We start from the raw sequence: 18,311 nt of genomic DNA, 5'->3' as shown, positions 1-18,311 counted from the left end.
CTTGTATACGAGACTGCAAAAGAGACATAGGTATACAGAACAGTCTTTGGGACTCTATGGGAGAGGGTGAAGGTGGGATGATTGGGGAGAATGGCATTGTAGCATGTACATTATCATATGTGACCAGTCCAGGTTCGACGCATGATACAGGATGCTTGGGGCTGGTGCACGGGGATGACCTGGAGGGAGAGTATGGGGAAGAGAGAAGTGGGGGGGGGGGGTTCAAGAAAGGGAACACATGTACACCCAGGGCGGATTCGTGTCAATGTATTTCAAAACCAGCCAATATATTAATGTAAGGTAATTTGACTCCAATAAAATAAATTTTAAAAAAATAAAATTAAAATTAAAAAAAAAAAAGACCAGTGCTTGATGCTGTTCTTGTTAGATTCAGGGCCCCTCATAAAATAGCTGAGAGAAGGAATCTTCCTTCCCATCTATTTCTGTCTAAGCTCTCACTAGGGATGTAACTTGAGGGACGTGGCACCAGTTTAACTTGTAGAAGAAGGAAACACCCAGGTCAGCTCTCTGGTAGGGAGTGAGAGGAAGACATGGAATTTTTAAAAAGTCCATACCTAGTTGGTGAGTGATACAAACCCTCTCAGGTCTTTTAAAGCCATTTGGAAGCATTTATGAAAAGAACAGATGAGGAAGAGCAGGCATTAGTTGGACCCTCAGTTGTGGATGAACCATTTATAGATGCAGATGGGAGGGAATGAGTGTGTGAGGGGACATGCAGCCAGCAGGTGGGTCTGCTGGGTGGGGCGTGAACCCAGCTGACTCCATTGCGGTTTTCAGTGTACAATTCTGCCAAGACTGAAGACACAGAAGGCAAGGGGAGAGCAGGACACCTGGGCAGACAGCTTTCATAATGGACCAGGATTCTAGAAAGGTCTTTAGCCTCTGTTGTGAGCCTCATCTCTATGAGGAGGTCAGTTAGTTACACTGAGATCCTGCATGTGTAGCGGACACCCAGAGCCAGCTCAGAGTAGCCGCTCACTAGCAAGTTGCTCAGGCAGCTGACTCTGCACTACTGTGGGGAAACTAAGACAGACGCTCGGTCCAGCCTGAGGCATCCACTGCCCTTCTATCTGGTCCATGACTCGCTTCAGCCCAGGCACCTGCCAGGTCTCCTCCCTACCTGGGGATGAATTCCTAACCCTTGGACAGGACAGTAGTCCCCCAGACAGCAGGCAGTAATTCACAGGGACCCTGTCTGACAGCCCACTTCATCTCCATAGAAGTTTGCTGCACAAAGGCCTAAACCTTGGCCTCCTGTTTCCTAAAACTCTGACTTTGATTCTTACCACAAAATCTCACCCACGTGTGCCTTGACCGCTCCCTCCTCTTTGCCTTTGCTCTCTCGCAGCTCCCATGCTCCAACCTCTCCCATCTCCTGACCCTAGCAAAGTCCATTCCACATGCAAGGGTGAAGCTTGACCAGCCCACGTGGTTGCAGACAGATCTGTTCTGACTGACCCCGTGTCAACTGTCACTTCATTACCATCCAGGAGTGTCACCAGGTTAGACCCCAGCAGGTCCTTTGTCCCCTGTGGGTCATGATGTCTGAGAACTTGTTCCAGGTCAACAGCAGCCTGATTTCAAGAGGAGACTCCAGCTCTACCCAATCTTGAGGGCCTCTGAGCCTCCCTGCCATACCCGACAGCTCCTGTGCTCCTTGGACTGTCTGAGTCAGCCTGCTTGTTGGGGGGAGATCTTCCTATGAGGTCAAGTCCCTACAGGCAGACTGAGAGCACTGCGGGCTGTCAGGGAGCAGGGTCTGTGTAGTGTTGGACTCTAGCTGTGCAGCCCCTGGCTCTCTGTATCCATGGTGATGCCGACTGCAGAACAAGCAGCCCAGTGTCAGTGCTTAACACATGAAGCACATCTTTGTTCACATAAACTCCAGTGCGGATGTAACTATTTGAGTTCCTCACTAGGCGGCACTCCTCTGAGTTCAGGATTTCTGCTTCTTTTTTGTGTGGCTCAAGGTTGTGGTGAATGAGGGGATCTCCTTCCCTCTCGCCCAGCCAGTCTCTCCCCATCCCTCAACCCCCATCCAGGTGACCTAAGTCTGATTGGCACCTTGTACTGTGTTCCAGCCAGGCCTGGGATCACAACCATGATTCTTACCTCTGACCCGTGCTCACAACTTTGCCCCACATAGGGCTCTGCGGTGTGAAAATCTCAGCATTTGTCTTGCAGGCAGACTGCCTCCAGCAGCACCCACAGCACTGGAGTTGCCTAATCTAGTCTCTGAGGGCTCATGGGCTATCACTGTGGTAATGCCGGCAAGATGCCTCCAGTGACATCACCTCCAGGTGTCACCTCCTCCTCCTGAGTGTGAAATGGACTTAGGGACTCGAATCCAACTGAGAGAATAAGGCAGAACTGATGCCAAGTGACTGAGAGTTTAGGTACTAGAAGGTGTGTGCTGCTCTCTCATTCTCTCAGCCTCTGTCTCTCCTTCGTGACAGGCTTGCTCTGGAGAAGTCTGGTCAGTGGCAACTACCAGGTAATTGACAAGCTCACAAGCAGGGCTCTGAAGCCTTCTGCCAGAGCTTTGTGAGTGAGCTTGAGAGTGGGTCCTCCAGTCCAAATCAAAGCTCTTGCCCCCCCACACTAGAACAGGTGGCTGCCTCCTCATGAATGAAGTTAGTGGGAAGCCTCAGTTGCTCCCAGTGCCCAGGGTACATAATTGACCACTCATCCATTAATGCTCATGACCTTTCACCCCAAGCGAGCCACAGCACGAGTCACTGACTGTGATCAGGAGAGTGAGCTGGGATGGAAAGGGATTGGGATTGTGGCGTGTGTGGAACTGATGTGACAAAGGAGGGGACAGTCACTGACCAATCTGAGGAGACAAGGTGTCCAAGGAAAGAGGTCAGCAGGTCCCAGAACACAGTAGGTGAGAGAGCAGGAACTCATAGAAGAACCACCCAGCCACCTACAAGAGTAAAGACATAATAACGCCTTGCTGCCTTCAAACACTAAGGTCTATGATGGTTTCTTACCCAAGAATGGAAAATTGCTGTGGGCAGGAATTTATCTCCTTAGCTAATCTTACCTTGCCTTCATGGTCGTGCCCACTTGCTACCTCCTTGGTCTTCTCTTGTGGAAATCATCATTCCCCATCTCAAACCTATTTCTCTTGATTCCCACTTCTCTTGGGAACATATAGCACCCACCTGATCAGGTCAGAACAGACCATCATGAGATGCTGGGCACATGTACAACCTAAATTCTAATTACACCTGCCCCCCAACATTACCTAGTGGCTCAGATGGTAAAGAATCCACCTGCAATGCAGGAGACCTGAGTTCAAACCCAGTGTCGGTAAGATCTCCTGGGGAAGGAACAGCTACCCACTCCAGTATTCTAGCCTGGAAAAGTCCATGGATAGAGGAACCTGACAGGCTACAGTCCATGGGATCCCAGTGATTTGGACATGCCAGAGTGACTTTCACTTTCCCACTCTTCCTCACAAAGTGTAGAATGGTTAATTATTTAATTAACTCTATTCCACTCCTAAGATTCGGGGTGCACATGGTAATGCTTCTTTCTCTAATAACAAAAGTGAGGCTTGGAGGGGTGGTGACTTGCACATGGTCACTGATAAAGGTTAGGTCAGGCTTGGACACATATTTGCATTCTTGAGATGGACCACGTTCATAGTTATTGGTGGTGTTAGCTTCTGTTGGAAGAAAAGCTATTTTCCCATATAGCTGTTACAGCTTACAATACTGGCCCTATGCTCCCATCCTGTCCCCTCCCTTATGATGTGTGTCACTGACCAGTGGCCCAGAATACCTCTCATCAGAGGCATGTCCTCGTCTTCCCTGCTTGCAGATACAGAGGATCATTCACTCTTCATTTTCCCTCTCCTCCTGGTCTGTCCTGTGTCTGTACACAGCCTCCCCCTTGTCTCCCCCAGAACAGGGCAGAGGTGGTAATTTGGAGCTTATTGGTCAGGGAGGAACAGGCAATATGCTATTCTGTGGCCCACGGGATTCACCATGTGGGAGGGGAAACATGGAAGCAGGGCTGCAGGGCCAGGCTGGGATTAAATGGGAGGCTTTGATCAGTGTTCCCAGTTGGGGAGTACGGTGGAAGAAGAGAACAAGGCTGAAACAGAATCCTTTCATTGACAAACTGACATTATGGACCTCCCTTTGTGTCAAGCTCAAGACTGAAGTTACAAAGCATGTAGGGGCTATCTCATGGAGCTCTCAACTCATGTGACATCAGACCTGAGGTCAGAGATCACCTAGCCACTCAGGGAAACAGAGACTCAGAAGAAGGTTGAAGAGGTATACTCATGGTCCTTTAGCCAGTGACAGAGCTGAAGTCTCCTTCCTCTCCTGTGGGCCTCTGTGACTGGCAGCCCGGGGCTCAAATGACTCAGAAACTCAAAGGTGCCTGGTGGAATCAGGAGGTTTTGGCTGGAGGAGCTTGTAGGAAAAAGCCTTGTACTTGCTGGTGGCTTCTGTGCTGTCACTCAAAGCAGAGGAAGAGAAACCTGCTCACTGGAACCGCTTTGTCCCACTGATTGAGTGACAGAATCATAAAGGACAGAGACACAGACATCATTCTCTCCCAGAATCTCTCCCACTTCTCAGGTGGGCAGACATGAAGAGGACCCATTACAGAGGAGTCACAGCAGGAGAGCAATCACTGATGCCAGAGTCTGGTCTCCTCTCCCAGGAGCCAGCTGTGACACAAGGACTGGCATGGGGTCAGCGAAGGCTCTGGAGATGTGTTCAACAGACACCTGCAGGAAGCCTTCTGGGACCAGAGCACCTCCCTCCATCCTCCCTAATGCCAGCCCTGCATTTTGGAGGAGCCCCTCCTCTGGGTGGCGTTCAGCAGATCTCCAAGTGCTGGTCTCGGGGAACGTTGTACTTGAGCTTGTGGGCTTCAAAGAGATTTTCCAGCTCCTTCACGTAGTGTTGGTGAAGCCTGTCCACCTCCTCCTGGGAGGGATGCAGTGTCTACTGCACCTCAATGGGCTTCCCCACTGCAAGACACAGAGGTGAGTGGTGGCTCAGAGCCAGAACCACTGAAGGCGCAGGGACATTGGTATTCCCACTACAATGGTCATCTGAGTAGGCAAGCACTCTAAATCCTTCCCATTCAATTCTATTTTGTGTTATAGGTTCTAAGATGTTAGGTCAACTTCAACAGTCTGTATATCAACAACACAGCCAGCAGGTGTTTGCATGCATTATCTCTTATGTTATCCTAACAATTATGTGGGGATATAACCTGGTTTTATTCCTGTTTGACTGCTGAGGAAATGAGTCCCAGGGAGGAGGCTAAATAACTTGTTCAAGGTAACATAGCCAGGAAAAAATGAGTACCAGGGTGTAAGCCCTGGGGATGGGCTCTTAGCCTCAGGGAAATGTGGATCTGGGAGTCTCAGATGCCATGATTGGAAGAGACTGTGTCTGTGGGAAGAGGTGGATCAGAAAGCAGCTGCCATGTCTTCTTCTCTTGGGAATTGTCCTGAGGCAACAGCACTGTAAATATTCATTAGAATATTACCACATAATGAAAAGAAAGTTTGGTAGAGGGGTTTGCCTGTATTCAACTAAGAAATGACTGAGTGAGTGAAGATGAACAGCTCTATTAGTTCTGACATTGGAACCTAGTTGAAATTTCAGAAGAAAGCAAATAGTTTAAAAATGGTGCTAAGGCTATGGACTAGAGATCATGTCCATTATTTACAAGGAAATCCATCTGGCTCTCCTTCAGAGACTTCTGATTGCTACTTTACACGCAGATCTAACAGACCTGCCATGGTCTTGTATCCACCTTATCCAGTTACTGTCATTAGACCCTGTGGTCAGAATTAAACATTCCTTGTCTTGCATAATAAAGAGCCACATACTCTTACCAAACCTCAACTTTGTTACCAAAGGCAGGGTGATCGCTTGGAAGGCAGCGTGATCTCTGTGGATCTGGGTTTGCAATAAATAAAATATGGATGAGAGTCCCAAGTTGTTGGGAAAAATAAGCTGCTGCATGTAAGGACTAAGTACAGTGTCTGACACACTGCAGTGGCTCAGTAATCTGTAGTGGCTACTGACCTTTGTGTCCCTATTACCCTTCTCATTCTACTGCCTTTCATAGGGTTACTTGCCTGTGTGTCTATTTCACACACTAGAAAGTGTCCTCCACAATGTCCAGGGTGTTCTGGTCCATGTCTCCTTGCAGCACAAGTGCAGGCTTCTAACTCTATAACACTTCCTCTTCCCAGACCAGGTCTAGGCTCACCCAGAGTGGTGATGGGTCGGCGGTAGGGCATAAGACCAAAGCTGTACTGGAAGACTCCACGGCCATAGAAGAGAGGGATGGAACCTCTAGTGCTCTTGTGAAGTTGGTCCTGAAACCACCGCAACCAGGAACCAGGAGAGCTCTCAACCTGGTCATACATGTCATTCTCCCCAAAGGAGAAGATCGGCACCAGAATGCCCTAGAGGGAGACAGGAGAGAGGGCGTGTGGAGGGGCAAGAAGGCACAAAAATGGTCCCCTAGCCTCCTGTAGGGACCTAGTGAGCAGGAACTGGAACAGAGGACAGAGCCCTGGGACAAAAGCAGGAGACCTCACTTCCTTACAGTCCTTTATAGGAGGGCAACTCAGGTTATCTCCCTTAGGAAGCCCATTATCTGTTCCTACAGTGAGGGTAAAGCGTCTGCCTGCAATGCGGGAGACTCAGGTACGATCCCTGGTTTGGGAAGATCCCCTGGAGAAGGAAATGGCAACCCACGCCAGTATTCTTGCCTGGAAAATCCCATGGACAGAGGAGCCTGGTAGGCTACAATCCATGGGGTCGCAAAGAGTCGGACACTACTGAGCAACTTCACTTTAACTTTCACAGTAAGAAAAGCGCACGATGAGGGTTAAAGTCACAGAAGCAGATCCGGCACAAGTTCAGGATTAACCCTTTCCGGTTACAGGATCATAAGACAAAACAGAATACAGCTGACAGTCCATCCAGATATAAAACATCTGCAGACTTTCAGGGAAGATCTCGTCCAGCTAGCTTTGTATTCTTCACACATGTTTAAAGATAGGAGAATAGCTTTAAGTTATGTCCCAAGCTCCATTCTCCCTGAGTTCCTAGATCTCAGATGTAATGCAACCTTTCAGCAATATGACCTTTGGAACTTAATCCCTTTATTTACAAAATCTTCTGTCTAGAATCTTCCTTGGGTATGTAGGCCTGAGACAGTGCATCTGTCACCAATATACAATCTTCATTGTCAGTGGATTGAGATTCTCCCTGCCAAAACAGGATCTGCATTTGCCTCTGCAGTCTTCCCTCCAAACTACAATCCTTCCCAATCTCCAGTTGAACCCAGGGCCCTCTCCCCAATACCTGTACATCACGGCGAGCCTGATGAAGCCCTTGCGGTTCTGCAGCACCGGCTTGTAGGTTCCAAGGCTGGCATTCAGTGACTCCTGGACGCCCCCAAAAACGATGGACAGCAGGTTGCCGCCACCTTTCCTGCTCAGAATGTGAGCAGCACTCTCCTTGTCTGATGAGACCAGCCCTGGGTTGAGAAGAAAGTGGTCACGTGCAGTGTGAAGGGGGCAAGCCTGGTTCAGGAGTATTGGGGCTTGGGCTCTACCCGACTCTCCAACTGGGAGTCCCCAGATGACAGGCACTGAGTGCTACCTCCTTTCCCAATACTCCCATGAAACTTATCACTGAGCACACAGGAATGGAAAATGCTTCTTTGGGTCTCATCTCCTTGTCTACTTCACATTCACTTGGAAGAAGTAGAGAACAATTGGGCGCCCTCCTTAAACCCCTTCCTCATGCCTTCAGCCCTCATCTTCCTGGATTAGAAAGAGTGGCAGGACTCACCCCCTGACATGATGCAATCCCTGAAGACAGGGGCCCAGAAACACCAGTGCATCATCATCAGATGTGAGTGGATGCCTGGAAAAACTGAGGAGAAGCCCGTGCCCTCAGTGCACAGGTTGGTAAAAGCTCCAGTGGCGAGGACCCCATGAGGGTTGGAGACAGCCAGATAGTTCCGGGAGGGGTCCAGCTCAGCGGTCTTGACCAGCTGCAGGGACAGCAATCAGGTAAATCGGGGCTACACCTAGTACCCCCCACCCCCGATCCAGTCTCCCAGTTAAGTTTCTGGCATGACCTCTTCTATGTGTCCTCTGTGCCCAAGTGCTTTCACACCCCATGTGAGTGTCCTGTGATGAGAGATGGGCTGTCTGAGGATCCTGTCCCCAGTGCAAGCATGGAGCAGAGGAGATGCTCTAGGAGACTATGGAATGAAGAGGGAGAGAACAGAGCCAGAAATGGATGACCAATGCTGCCTGCCTCAGAAGGAAGAACCATGCAGAAGGCAGAGTTAGGACTCCTGGGAAGAAGACTGGAGACTAGCCAATGTCCTACTGGGAGGGAGACCTTCTTCCAGGTAGAGCCTGACGAGAATGTAGGAGTCAGCACAGGAGGGAGTGAGCCCCTCACCAAGCTTGTGGCAACTGGCCTTCTGTCCCGGGTAAAGAGCTGGACCTCTGAGTCCCTTTAACTCAGTGTAAGAGACCCCAGGGTGCTAAAGGTACAGATTGGGAAGAGGGGCATGAAGTCTCTAGTGATGCCAAAGGGTGTGGGTTGAGAGAGGTCAGGGAGGTGTCCTGTCAAGTCTGCAGCACTTCCTGACACCAGGTCACAGCCTGCCCACAGCACTGCACCCCCTGCTCAGGCCTTGGCCTATGTAGACACTGCTTTCCTGGATAATGAAATCTTACACAGAAACCCAGCTCCTGAACTGATCTTCAGGATGAGGGGGAATCAATTGTCCTTGGGGAAACACTGCCTGATTCTCCACCATTACCTCTGTAGGAAGCCCATAGGGTGCATTTTGAAAGCTCCAGTGCTCAGTAGTCTCTCAAACTCTCTAGAAACTCTTCCTTTAGGCTCTAGTTGGTAGAATCATAGCATAAAGGCTTGTGATGTGGAGTAGCCTGAGAAGAGTTGTTAGGACAAGGAATGTTGCTTGCCTGCCTTCAAGCCAGCGGCCACTGTTGCTGCAACTGACAATGGGCCTTGAAAGGAATTCAGGATGGAAGATAATAGGATACTGGTCACAGAGAGTGAGCATGCACATCACAGGAATAACTGCAGTGAACCCAGATTTTGTATCTCCCCGTATGTAGAAAAACATGAAAATCATTAACTGGCGATGTCTGCTTTTTGACTGGCAGCAATCTTTTCATGTTTAGCCACATGGGTTGTTTGGTTTTGTTTTGTTTTTTCCAACAAAGCCCCATAAGTACTGACTTCTCCCTTCCCTTTCAGAACAGCTCCTCAGAGATTTCTGAGAGGCTATCTCTGAATACAGTCCTCAGTAAGACCTCAGAACAAAACACCTGACAACTCTAAGGTTGTACACTTGTTTCCAGTAGATAGCAGAGACACTCTGACCCCCCTATCCACTGCCAACCAAAGATCATGCAGGGCCTGCTCTGTTAAGGTGTGTGGATGACTTGGAAGCTCTCCTGTGAGATGACAAGAGTCAGAATCTATGAACCATAGCGCCTCCTGCAGGCCTCAGTCCAGGACAGGGTGGTGAAAGTGCATGTCATCTCTCCTTCTGCTGGCTGCTCCTTGGTACTGCCCGCCATCTGCAGCTGCTGTTGCCACAGGACTGCAGGGGCCTACAATCCAGAACACTGTGCTCATGAAATTTCTGAAAATATGTTTCCCACAATGTCAATAGTGTCCTATGTGAGAAATCCTCTGGGGGTAGATACCTGGTTAAAGGAGGAACAGAACAGACATAGATAAGACCAGCACAGAGACGCTCAACAGAGTTTTTCTGCCGGATGTGCAAATGACAGCAGTTCCAGGGGTGAAAGGAGAGCCAGATGCTGTCCTTAGAAGGTCCCAGGATCACCTGATGTCTTTTGGACTCCACACAACCCAGTGATGTATGTGACAGCATGTCCAATTTACAAGGGAAAAATCGAGGCTCAGAGAGCATGTGTAACTCACCCCAGGTCATACAGCTGGCATGTTGCAGACCTGGTAGTAGAATCTATGAAGTCCTTGCTCAGAGGAGACACCATATACATTCTTGTCTCCTGTGTCCAGAGAGGGCCGCCTGTCCCCGCCTGGCTCCTCTCTGTGTCCTCACTGCCTTCCTCTTCCTATCCCCACTGGATAATCAACCATCACAGCTGCTGACATCCAAGGGTTTAGCCAGTCTGGGATTCAGAATGGAGCAAACGTCAGTTCACTGAAATTCAGGGGCCTGCATCCTTAAGGACTGATCCTTGGTCCAGAGTCCAGTGTACAAAATGACATGAGGTACCCTGAGCCAGAGATCAGAGATTAAGAGATAGGCAGAATAGGATTAACTGGACTCTTTAGTGGATCCCTAAGGAAACCTTGATTCAGAATGAGCAAAGCTGTCCAAGGAGACATAACATATCAAACACACAGGGGCAGGATACTTCCTGAGGGCTCTCTGCTGTGTTTCTATTCTCAGAGCCAATGCACACACTTAAAAGCAGTAAAAGAACCTGTTCTATATCCTTGCTCACACCTTCTTCCCTGCAGGGTATCAGTATCCTCATCTGATAAAGTGTCAGCCAGATGTTCTGAAAATCTTCTTTTCTTCACCCTAAACTTAGACTGTTGAGGGATTTATACCTGTCAGATACATAAGTGAGCTGTACTACATGGCCTACTGGGTTCCTCAAATCCTGTTCATTCATCAGTTGTCATAGTGGCCTCACCTCACTCAAGTAGGACAACCATAGCCAGACAGTAGCTGATTCTTCCCCTAGCTACAGAGTGGTAGAAGCCTGTCTCCTGCTTCTGGCCCAGTATTCTGCTAACTATATACAGGGTGAAACATCCCCATGAACACGTGGGGACTGTGGTCCTGACCACTCCCTAGTCAGCCCCATACACACCGAGATGGGGAAATAGTCCTTCGTGTACTTCCATATGGTCCAGTGCCTTATGAAAGCACTCTGCCTGCCCCCCTGCCGTGGTGTGTCTCGATCCAGGTACCACCAGATTGCATACAGGATACTGATCATCCAGAATCTTGTGAACAGGAGGCCTATGAAGACTATGCAGCAGACCAAGTCTGGGAAGGGACGGAGGAACCATTAGTGGTCAGAGATATGAAGGAACAAGCTCTCCCCGTATACCGAGCTCTGGCGGCACTGTCCATTCTAGCCCTACTCCTAGGAGGAAGAGATCAGCTTCCCAAGGTTTGGAGGAGGAGAGAATGCTGTCAACACGACAAGTGTCACATTGACAGCCTGGATTTGAAACCAGTTGGCCTAATTTCAAAATCGCATTTTTCCACTGCACCAGATTGCTTACTCATTTGGGTCTTCCCCCTCCACTTCCTTTTCAGTCTGTATTCACCAGATTTTCAATAAAGGCCTGATGGAGATGTGACAGGATGAACTGTTTCCGGTATCCATTCTTTAGAACCCCAGAGAAAAGGTATTGTTTCTACCCAGCCCACTTCCACAGGATTCTTTGAGCTGTGGACTGTAGCCCTCCAGGCTCCACTGTTCATGTTCTCCAGGCAAGAATACTGGAGTGAGTTTCCACGCTCTCCTCTAGAGGATCTTCCAGACCCAGGGATCAAACCCACATCTCCTGTGGCTCCTGCATTGCAGCCAGATTCTTTACTGCTGTGGGGAAGCCCAGTGGGGAAGCCCAGTCTGAATAGTAGCAAAATGCATAAATCAAAGTATTTTGGGGCTCACAGAGCCTCGCTTTCTACAGAGCACCTCCAACATGCCAGGTGCCGGTGGTTAAGCCGAGAACAACGGACAGGAATGCCTTCCCTCCTGGTGCTGGCTTCAGAGTTGTGTTTGGAGCACTTTGTTTTGCCTTCTCAATTTTAACAATGGTAAAATACGTTTAACATATACTAGTCACCGAAATGACTCTTTGGTGTTTTATTATTCTTCTTAAATTTTCGTTATAGTTCATTTGGGCTTCCCTGGTGGCTCAGAGGTTAAAGCGTCTGCCTCCAATGCGGGAGACCCGGGTTCGATCCTGGGTCGGGAAGATCCCCTGGAGAAGGAAACGGTAACCCACTCCAGTATTCTTGCCTGGAAAATCCCATGGACGGAGAAACCTGGTAGGGTACAGTCCACAGGGTCGCAAAGAGTCGGACACGACTGAGCGACGGAACGGAACGGATAGTTCATTTACATGTTTGTTTTTTTAAAAAAATATTTGAAATACAACTTTATTCTGATTCTAAACGAAAAGGAATGGGAATGACAGTAACAAACAAGATTCCACTTCTCATATTGTCATGTGACTACAGCAGTCTTATATTTGAAACTCAAGGAGGAAACAACTGTGTTCCAAAACACCTAAATATGCAGGTCCAAAAAATGAAGGTATTCTTTTTTAAACTGCCACATTCACCTCAAAGTCCATGCATCTCCTTCAGCATCCAAAGATTAAGCACGTGTTCTGCTTAGCTATATAATAAAGTGGCAAACACGCTGCACCACTGACATCACAGGACAGTTGCCTATAAAACTAGACTTCTGACACTGGGCCCCAGCTTCACTTTCTCACAGGTCATCATCTTCATCCGGGAAAGCAGTTGTCTGAGCAACCTCTAAATCATGCTCCTACTATGCTGCCAAGGCGGGGTCCATGACCACCTCTGGCGGGCCAAGAGCAGGCATGGCGACAAACTCCAAGTTAGGGTCTCCAATCAGTTTTCTAGCAAGCCAGAGGAAGGGCTTTTCAAAGTTGTAGTTACTTTTGGCAGAAATGTCATAGAACTGAAGATTCTTCTTTTGGTGGAAGACGATTGACTTTGCCTTAACCTTTCTGTCCTTAATATCCACTTTGTTGCCACACAACACAATTGGGATGTTCTCACACACTCATACCAGATCTCTATGCCAGTTAGGCATATTCTTGTAAGTAACTCTTGATGTTACGTCAAACATAATGGCACACTGAGCTTGCATATAACAGCCATTTCTCAGTCCACCAAATTTCTCCTGACCAGCTGTATCCCATACATTGAACTTAATAGGTCCTCTGTTGGTATGGAACACAAGAGGATGGACCTCAACACCCAAGGTAGCTACATACTTCTCAAATTCACCAGTCAGATGACGCTTCAAGAATGTAGTTTTTCCAGTACCACCATCACCAACCAAAACAAGTTTGAACTGAACTTGGGGTTCTCCTTGGGCAGCTGATGTTACGCAGCTCGCCCTCACGGCCTCCGAGGCAGGAGAGCGAGAACTCTCTGCCCAGAGGAATCGTTAAACCACCTCCTCATGGCCGCCGCCCGCCACTGCCTGGACCCCCCGACACCCGCCCCCGCCGCAGACCCCCATTTACATGTTGTGTTAGTTTCAGTTGTATAGGAAGTAAACCTGTTAAACTCGTACACATATCAACGCTGTTTTTTTTTTTTCTTATTTCCTTTCCTATGAAGATCATTACAGAACACTGAGTAGAGATCCCTGTGCTACACAGAATGTCCTTATTGTTATCTATTTTATATATAGTAGCATTATTTGTCAACCAAATTTCTCAACTTATCTTTCCCCCTTATCCCCTGGTAACCATAGGTTTTTTCCTACTTCTGTTTTGTGAATAAGTACATCTATATCTCTTTTTGATTCTGCATATAAGTGATATCATGTGATATTTGTCTTTCTTTGGCTAGCTTCACTCAGTTTGACAAACGCTAGGTCCACACATGTTACTGAAAATGGCGTTAATATGTTCCTTTTTATGACTGAGTAATTCCATTACCTGTATTACTGCATCTTCTTTATGCATTACTCTAATGGATGTTGAGGTGGCTTCCATGTCCTAGCTATTGTAAATGTGCTGTTATGAACATTCGGGAGACTGTATCTTTCCGAATTATGAGCTCATGACAGAGGCCTTATGGAGAACAGTATGCAGATTTCTTATAAAACTATTAGAATACAATAGGACCCAGCAATCCCCCTCCTGGACATATACTCTAAATGATTTTTGACAGGCAATTTGGCAGCAGTAAATTAATTCACATTGTTGTGGAAACGATTCCAGCCTTCATCTCAGAACTCTTTTCATCTTCATAAACTGAATCTCTGTACCCATGAAACTAGAACTTCCATCTGGGTCAAGAGAATAAGACCAGTTTTTAATAGCGGTTTTTTGTGGGGTAGGATTTGGAGGAAATCTTTGACTTTTAGAGTACACATTTTGTTTTGATGTGTTAAAATAGCATGTATTTGTTTTTCAGTCAGAAAAAAACAATTTAAAAATGTGGGCATTTCTGCTTCATCAGAAAAAACTCCCCCATCTAAACATCTCCTTCATTCTGGCAACTCCTTTAACATCTGTCAGCAGGCAAAATCCTAACTTGGGTATATTTTCAGGCCCTAAGAAAGGAAATGCCTGCTTTCCCTTCATAACGCCAAGAAGGAAGGATGTAAAATCCCATTTTACCGAGACCCAGAGAGGGTATTTATGTTAGCTAACCTCATACAGAAAGCCAGTAGGATGAGTGGTGGTTTCAATTCTACTATTATGTCCATATCATGCTCCCAACATTCATTCATTCAACAAGCATTTATCAACATTAACTCTTCTAGGAGATGGAGATGCAGATGAGATCAACACCAGCTCTTTGAAAGGAGCTTACCTTCCTGCTCCTTTTTCCATCCAGGTTGAGAGACTAAAACCAGTTGTTAATAGCTGTTTGTTGTAGGGTAAGATGTGCGGTGAATCTTTGATTTTCAGAACACACATTTTGTTTCGATGTGTTAGAATACATGAATTGGTTTTTCAGTCAGAAAAAAAGAATTTTATTCTGTGGGCATTCCTACTTGATCAGAAACTCCCCAATCTAAACATCTCCCTCACTCTAACATCTCCATCACTCCCTCATAACCTCAGATATGCAGATGACACCATCCTGATGGCAGAAAGTGAAGAACTAAAGAGTCTCTTGATGAAAGTGAAAGAGGTGAGTAGAAAAGTTGACTTAAAGCTCACATTCAGAAAACTAAGATCATAGCATCTGGTCCCATCATTTCATGGAAAATAGATGGGGAAACAGTGGAAACAGTGGCTGACTTTATTTTGGGGGGCTCCAAAATCGCTGTAGATAGTGACTGCAGCCGTGAAACTAAAAGACGCTAACGCCTTGGGAGGAAAATTAAGACCAAGCTAGACAGCATATTAAAAAGCAGAGACATTACTTTGTCAATGAAGGTCCGAATAGTCAAGGCTATGGTTTTTAGTAGTCATGTATGGATGTGAGAAGTGGACTATAAAAAAAGCTGAGTGCTGAAGAATTGATGCTTTTGAACTGTGGTGTTGGAGAAGACTCTTGAGAGTCCCTTGGCCTGCAAGGAGATCCAACCAGTCCATACTAAAGGAAATCAATCCTGAATATTCATTGGAAGGGCTGATGTTGAAGCTGAAACTCCAACACTTTGGCCACCTGATGCGAAGAACTGATTCATTTGTAAAGACCCTAATGCTGGAAAGATTGAAGGAAGAAGGAGAAGGAGGTGATAGAGGATGACATGGTTGGATGGCATCACCGACTCAATGGACGTGACTTGAGTAAACCTCGGGGGTTGGTGATGGACAGGGAGGCCTGGCGTGCTGAAGTCCATGAGTTGTAGTGGGTCGGACAGGACTGAGTGACTGAACTGAACTGAACTACCTTCCTGCGTGAGTGTGTGAATTACAGACAAGAGGAAAGAAGCAGATTAAACAAGAGACCCACTGGGAAGTATTAGTTACTGGGGCCTGAGTCTTCAGTAACACGTTCTTGACCTCCCAGGCCACATCTTCGCCTTCCCCAAACAACTGCAGTAGGCCAACATGAACCATCTCTTCACTATATGTGCAATGTTTACTGGCCGCCTGGAAAAACTTACTTTCCTGAAGGCCTGTACTTTCTGCCTTGTAGATGCATCTCCTAATATCTTTGGAAAAGAGCCCCTTCTCTCCACCCACTGCCAGCCTCTCTAGACCAAGGTAAGTAATCCTTTTCAAAAAGTCAGATTGTAAGTATTTCAGACACTGAGGCTCAGGAGGCAACTTGAAGGATACTGCATAGGCACAGAATCATTTAAAATGCAAGCATTTAATACGCAAAAGCCATACTTCGCTCATGGGCTATACAAACACAAAAACGATCAGGGAGCTGGTTTTCACTCATGGGTCTACATGATGACCCCTGTTGTAGACTGAGACCTTGTAATTGAGCTGAATCTATGCAGCCTTCCTGGGAAAGAGCCCTCTTGTCCTCTGTCTGCCTCTTATTTGTAGTAAATCTTCAACTGCCTAAGCTTTAACCACATTTCAAAAATGAAAATTTTAAGAGAAATCATAAACACAGAAAGAAAACAGTAAAGCAAGAAAATAAATAGCACTTTAACCATTCAACAAATTCAAACACTTTTAGTTTGTTCCTGAGAGTTGAATATAATATTGAGACTCATCTTTGAGAGGTTTTGCAGATACTGAACCCCCAGCAGGTGGAGGAAATTGCTCACCAGCCCATAGACTTCAGACAAGGGGAAACCAGAAGGTTGATGATGGTGACTCCAAGTCACCTCACCACCAATCAATCAAATGATTGTCTAGGAGTTGATCATGCACCCAGCATCTCTGCCTCACCCAGTCTCTACACACCAATCCCTGGTAATCAGAGGGGTTTCAGGCATTATGAGCCTTAGTTCCCTGGACTCCTTCCTTGGCCCCTGCAATAAAGACTGCACTCTCTTTCACCACCACCCACTGTCAGTACAGGAGATTTACTTTGTTCCCACAAACAGACCCAAATCTGATTTCCCAGCAATTGTTCCCTGTCATCTGTCTCCCCCAACATCCCAATACTGAAGATCCCTAAATTATAGCTTGTCACCCACAGATTGGACCTTTTCACTCCTGTACCTAAAGTTCTCCTGGGGATCCCCTTTGCCCTTGAGATAAGGGACAAGGTACAAGCTACTGTTCCTGGCATCAGATGGTCCTGATGCCTTTTCTCAGTTGCCTTCCTTCTAGCTCCAAGTCCAAGGTTACTTGCCTCTCTGTCCACCTCTGGACACACCCACATTCCAGGCTAGGCTGAGGTGGGCATGGACATTCAGACAATTCCTGCTGGCAAAACTCCCCCAAGACCATGTGAAGAATATATCCCTCATCCCAGGTGATCCCCAGGCACTAGGTTCAGCATCCACCTTAGGACCTGTATATTTCCCCCATCAATGCACCATGGGCTCTTGAAGTGGCAGGTGCCATGGCCTCCCAAACCCATCTCAGCTTTCCTTACGCAGGGCCAAGTAGTAGAAGATCAACTGCAGGACCGCGAAGGTCTGCAGCCTGCGTTTCAGTAGCACAAACAAAGGTGCAAACTCCACCATGCTGATTCCTCTGCTTCCTCTGGACGCTTCTCTGAGCTCTGCTGTGGTCTGAGACACCTGCTGGTTTTTGTTGCTGCCAGAGGTTGTTAAGTATTTGTGGGAGTGGGGAGGAAGGGTGACCAGCCAGCCGTAGAGTCTCATTGCACCTACCCTGGCAGGGTGCAGTATCCTAGGAGAAATATTTAAAATCACCTGGTCTGGACTAAACTTACTACAGAGGAAGAGAAATGCACTGGACTCTTCAGGCAATACATTATCTGCTAGATCACCTTTGCTCAAATCTTGCCCATTACTTGGCAAGTAAAGCAGCAAGCATAGGGTAAACCTGCCCTCTTTACACTTACACAACTATCTGGCTGCAGTAATTGTCTCCTTTCACCTGCCAGGTCCATGGAACCCCTTTACAAATAAGAAGTATGAGCTCCCACATAAATATCTCTAGGCCCCACTGTCTCCTCATCTGGCTGCCTTTTCCTCATTTTGCCTGGTCAGCAAAACTCACGGAAGAGCTGACTGATTTCCATGCCCTCTCCTCCATTTTGTCCTCCTTCTTCAAGACTTCAGATCCCACTGTTCCATTGAACTGCCCTTGACAAGTTCACCACTGGTCTCCACACTGCTGAAAACAGTGACCAATTCTCAGCTCTCATTTTGACCTCTCTACAGCCTCAGACACAACTGTTTCTTCCCTCCTCCTTGAAACCACTTGATCTGTAGATACCACACTCTCCTGATTTCCCTCCTGCCCCTCCATCTACCTCTGCGTCTCCATGGTGGCTCTTATGCTTCACCAGGCTAAGTGTTTCAGGGCCTTTCTGTCCCCTCAGTCTTTGGCCTTCCCTTTTCTCTCCATTCTCCCCACTTCAGAGACCTCCTCCAG

General features: G+C 47.4%; 2 pseudogenes; both read right to left on the bottom strand.

Annotated features, from left to right (window-relative positions):
- Positions 1-4,865: 4,865 nt before the first annotated feature.
- Positions 4,866-17,431, bottom strand: LOC148775634 (2-acylglycerol O-acyltransferase 2-like; annotated as a pseudogene).
- On the bottom strand, positions 12,599-12,985 carry LOC148775635 (GTP-binding nuclear protein Ran-like; annotated as a pseudogene).
- Positions 17,432-18,311: the final 880 nt, after the last annotated feature.

The sequence above is a fragment of the Moschus berezovskii genome, chromosome 14 (genome assembly GCF_049115385.1).
Source record: "Moschus berezovskii isolate FMDL1 chromosome 14, NW_MosBer_1.0, whole genome shotgun sequence".
NCBI classification, from domain to species: Eukaryota; Metazoa; Chordata; class Mammalia; order Artiodactyla; family Moschidae; genus Moschus; species Moschus berezovskii.
This window is presented reverse-complemented; position numbering and strand designations above follow the sequence as displayed.